This window comes from Octodon degus, unplaced genomic scaffold, assembly GCF_000260255.1.
Source record: "Octodon degus isolate 3935 unplaced genomic scaffold, OctDeg1.0 scaffold00036, whole genome shotgun sequence".
Classification (NCBI taxonomy): domain Eukaryota; kingdom Metazoa; phylum Chordata; class Mammalia; order Rodentia; family Octodontidae; genus Octodon; species Octodon degus.
Window position 1 is genome coordinate 4,073,065 of NW_004524612.1, and position 5,554 is coordinate 4,078,618.

Sequence of the window (5,554 nt, forward strand, 5' to 3'; positions counted from 1 at the left end):
TGTCCACATACAAGGAGATAAAAAAAATTAGACATCTTTTACCTTAACTCCATATTGCCTGGTAGCTCACAGGAACCTGCTGCTCATACATTCAGGCATGCTATGAGGCTATCTGCTAGGAAGAGCAAGCCAGGTAGAGAACATAGTTTTCCACAGCCTGAGGCGCTGTGCTTCCTACCACATTGCCGTGACCCTAAACTCACAGGGGACGAGACAGTCATAAAGAAGCCTGACAGCTCCCTTCCTCTCAGTGCCATGGCTCTAAACTAAAACTCGAAGACATGAGAACTAACAAAGTGGAGATCGTGGATTCTTGATTTCAAATTTCAAGATTAGGGCCAAGGAAACTGTGTTTTAACAGTCGTATGTGTTGATTCAGTTGCCAGTTAAAAGCCTAAATAGCAACTGGAAATATTCCTGTTTGCTAATTGTACCTAAGTTTTTAAATTATATATAGGCAAATAATGGACATCCTTAGATGAAGGATATTATGGCCAAATTTAGTAGTCTTGAGTATGTATTAGGACAGTTTCAAACCTAGGGGGAAGAGAATAATTTCATCCCCAAGATTACATTTCAGTTATAAATTGTTTGCTACAAACTGTGCTTTCTTTTCCTGTTAAAGCCTTGTGCAGACTGACCAGATAGCTCAGTGGACTAAAGCATCTGCTTAGGCAGAGCGCAGTGGCCAGGGTTGGCTACCAGGCAAGCCATGCTGGCTGCGTCCCTGGGCATGCGATTGAGACTGCGCGCACCTGTAATCCCAGCGCTTGGGAAGCTGAAAACAAGAGGATCACTAGGAGTCCAATCTATGTAGTGAGACCCTGTAGATCCTCTACCAAAATACATTAAAAAAAAAAAAAAAAAAGCTTGGTGTTTTTTTCATTTGTTTTATTTTTTTAACATGTGATACCAGACTGGAAACTTGAAAGCAGTTTTCTTCATAAAATTTTTCATCCCTACTCAAACTCCAATACTGAGAAGAAATGTGTGCCTCATGTTACTTTTAATAATTTCTAACCTTTGTTCCTAAAGGAAATTGGCAGTAAGAACAAATAAGTTAAAGTTTTCAAAATCCAACCATTAAATGTAACATTTAACCCCTATCCTTGAAAAACATGAAGTATTTTCAGAATTTTTCCTGAGCCATCCATTTATTTTGGATTAATATTCATTTTAACTCTTGTCCATATGTGGATTTATTTCTAGCTGTAATTAATAAATAAAAACATTTTGTCCTTCATCTTTAGAATTTAACCCCTAAACTTATATCCTCCGTGGTTTTTCCCTCAGGAGAAAAGTTGTAACTTTACTAAATGCCATCTTATTTCTCAATAAATCTGATAGTCTAAAAATCTTAAAACCAAGCATAACTCTAAGCTCCAGTTTATTTCATGTAAGACATTTTTGTTACTAACCTAGCTTTCACTTTATTAAAATCTACAGCAATTAATTTATTTACCATTACTCAAAAAGAATCAGGCTAGGGCTGGCGAGATAGCTCAGCAGACTAAGCACCTGCTTTGCAAGCACAGGGACCAGGGTTCAATCCCTGGTACCACATGCCACTCTGGCCCTGTCCCCTGGGCACACAGAGCTGGGGACCAAAACTGGGTCTGGTGGCACATGCCTGTAATCCCAGTGCTGGGGAGGCTGAAAACAGGAGGATCACCTTGAGTCCAAGCTGTGTAGTGAGACCCTGTGCCAAATACATAAATGAAAAAAAAAATAATAATAATAATAATCAGGCTGTATTTAACTTACAGGCAGTAAGTTCTATAAAATTCACATCTGATTCATCTGTGTCTTCTCCTGATTGCACACATATTGACTGTGAATAAATATTTACGTAATTATTTTGTGTTATGAGACATTGGGAAACACACAGGCAGACATTGGCCAGAAGATTCTGGATCTTCTTTTTTTTTTCTTTTCTTTTTTTTTTTACTTTATCACTTTAGGTAAATTAATCAGCCTTCCATTTTCTTGATCTATATGGTAGGAATAATAACAAGAATAATAAAACTGCCTTCATCAAGTTGCAGAGTTAAATGAGGTAATACATGGAAAGTAGTTCACAGAGTGCTGAAGAAACACTAAGTGTTCAAGTGAAATTGCCTGTCAATAGAGAAAGAATAAATATTTTGATATATTTATAGGAAGCTATTAGAAATCACCTAAAATTATGATACACAGGCACACACACACACACAAGAATGCTGTTTCACCATGAAGAATGCTAAGAAAGTGATTTATGTATTGTTATGGAATTCTCTACTAGAAATCCTGTTATGTACAAGTAAAATCCAAAGCAAATGGTGCATAGCACTCGCTGGGGAGCTCATAGAGGTGAATCGCAGCCACTCTTCCATTAAGGAGTGTGAAGATTAAGCTCACCTGTCTTAACTGTTGTCTTAGGAGCCACCTAGGGACTCAGCAAAGCGCACTTCTCAGTGTGTCTGGGTGGGTCATGGAGGCATGAGTTAGGGCTTTCTGGCTGCCTCTTGTCCTTTCCTTTCTGCCACTGCTCCTCTACTCTGTTTCTTCCTTGCTGCGCTAAGCGGCTTTGCTCTGCTGTGCTTTCCCACATAACGCTTCTGCCTCTGGAGTCACCTGCTCATGGATTAAACCTTCTGAAGCTATGAACTGAATTAAAGATTTTCCTCTTTAATTTATGGGTGCAAGTAGTGTGTCCCCATGACAGGAAAGTTGACAAATTTATAAAATTGGTACCTCAAGAGGGACCATTGCTGTAATTTACTTGATTATGTGATACAGAACTGCCACTGTGCCACATTACAGTCCTCTCTGTTGGCACATGAGATAAATTGCCCCAGCAGCCAAGCATCTAACATTCAAATTGAATTTCAATGCTGATACTTTGAGATAAACAAATAGGTTTTGGGTTGCAGTTTGGGTACTTGGTCTCTAGAAGTTCTGCCATGACTGCCGTAAACTTTCATAAGCAGAGCTTGATGAAAGATTGTGAATGAAGCTCAGAAGAAAAGAATGCTGATAGGGAGACAAATAATAAAGACAGTGCTGAGGAGTTCAGTTGGGAACTAGGACTTCACTGTACATGTGTACCCCTATGTGTATCCATATATGGTATATTCTGGACCACTGGACCATGGTTCTATCCCCGGCATCACATGCTGCCCCAGTCCTGCCCCCAGGGCATGCTGAGCTGCCCACAGAGTCCAGACATAGTGGCACATGCTTGTAATGTCAGCTGTGACCCAATTCGCTGTAAATCCGGCTGAAAGCAGGAGGATCACCACAAGTTGAGCTGTGTAGTGAGACCCTGCAACAACCGAATACATTAAAAAAAAAAATCTTTGGAAAAAAATAAAAAGAAAAGAGCATTGATGGAATGTGGAATATCTGCAGAAAAAATCTGCAAGGCGTAAGTAGATCCAGCACAAGAGAGGTGCCGTCTATACTGCAACCAGCAAGGATAAGAGTAAGGCCACCAATCCACTTGGGAAGCTTTACATCATCACCATGTGTCTCGGATGCTGAATATGGAATACAGGACTTAATATTTGTTCTGCTCTGTTTCAGTCTTGCTGTGACTCAATTCTCCATAACTCTCTTCTTTCCTTTCAGTAAGAGGATGTTTACCTGTGCCTTTGTACCTTGGAATTATGTAACTTGTTTGTGATTTTTTACAGAATTTCAGTTTTGAGTATGCCTTGATTCTTAGAAAAGACTTTACCTTGAATTTTGAGACATATTTAAACTGCTTAGACAAAAAAGTTACTGCATTTCTCAATGTATTGAAAACTGTCTTATCATATTAAACAGAATTATTCTATCATTTGGTTTATTTGGAGATTAAATATGGTTTAAGGAGATATGTTTGGTTATCAAAATAACAAGGGGTAGTTTAAGACAATTAAACTTAATTTAACTTAAATGTCAACTTGATTGGCTTCCAAGCCACTTACAGAACTAGCACTGCTTACTAGATGTGTCTGAGTCTTGGACGCATGACTCTGGGTCCATATCTGGTTCCCTTACCCTTTTCTTCCTGGCTCTGCTCCCTGCTCCACTTCCTGGCTGCTGGAACCTAAGCAGATTTGTTCTATTGTACCTCTTCTCTATGGTGCTCTGCCTCACAGTCACCCAATCATGGACAAACTTGCTGAAATCATGAGCCAAAGCAAAGCTTACCTCCTCCAAGTGGTAGGTGACATGTAGCTCTCCCAGCAATGTAAAAGTGCCCATCAGGAGCTTAATGCCCATATGTGTTATAACCTGATGATTTCTCAGTAACAAAATGTGGGTGTGGGTATATGTGACACATGTGAATAAAATGATGTGCACATGGAATATATAAGTATTTGTTGGCATGTGCTTAAAATAAAGGTACATGACAATCATATCTCATTATCTAGGGAGAAAGGAATCAATCTCTTAGAAGCAGATTTGCGAGTCAGAAAGTCTATGCTAGTGGTGGAAGAAGAATCTGTGCTGGGTGGACCTGCACTGGAGCCAGGAAGCAACACTAAAGCTCAGCACCAAAGCTTCCCCCAAAGGTACCCCAGCCATCCTCAGCAACAGTGAGGTTCTGAGCTCCCCCAGCAATGAGAAAAGCTGAGTTTCCATCAGGAAAGCTAATGTGACAAGCTTCTCCTAGAGACTGAACTGCGTACCATCTTATTCTCCTGATCCAGGAAGCAATGCTCAAGGTGAGGACCAGCGCTCCCCTAAGGTCAACCATAGCTGATCTCAGTGACAGTGAGGTCCCAAGCTCCTCCTTTAACAAGAACAGCCAAGTTTGCCAGGAAAGCCAGCATGACAAGGTCCTCCAAAGGAACTAACAACTCCTTGAAGCATCTGACGGCACTCCTTACAGCCTCCCTTCTTCTCCAGCCTGCCTCTTAGGCTGCTGGCAACAATCCTCAGGTGGGTCTCCCACACCCATGACCATGCTGGTTCAATTCATCTGGACATAACAAGTTGATCACCAGTTGGCACTCCACCATACCACTGGATTCTAAAACTTCCCTTCTGCTGAGGCCACCTTGGAGAGTGTTTATGTGGGACACAGGTATCTTCACATTCTTCATCCATATGAAGAGGCCTCTCCATATTCCTTTTCCCTAAATGTCTCTGTCACCAATTTTCTAACCACGTTCTCTCTAACTTCCTGGCCATCCAGTTAGAGCGTTGGCTGTGGCATAAGAATCATTGCATGGTCATATCCTTAGCCATTTTTTCCTCTGAACAGGTTGCTTGGTCAGGTGTATTTTCTGAAATTCTGCCCACTTTGAAGATTTTCCTTTATTACTGTCTTTCAGGGATGTCCCAGAAAAGGACAGTAATGTTATGAGTGTCCTCCTTTGGGCAGTGCCTAAGCAACATTCAGAACTTTGCATTGACCAGACTCTGGTCTTTTCCTCCTCTGTCCCTTGGTCATAAGATACACAGCATGCAGCCATAGGTTCCCTCTGGGAATAGAAGACAAAGTGTTTTCCACATCCCTAACAATGCTAGTAGTGCCAGAAAAATAAAGATTCTGTGATAAAATGAATTTTTAAAGTACTCT

General features: G+C 40.7%; 1 pseudogene; it reads right to left on the reverse strand.

The window, feature by feature from the left end:
- LOC111816623 overlaps nucleotides 1–53 on the reverse strand; it is a 2,191-nt pseudogene extending 2,138 nt beyond the window's left edge.
- Nucleotides 54–5,554: the final 5,501 nt, after the last annotated feature.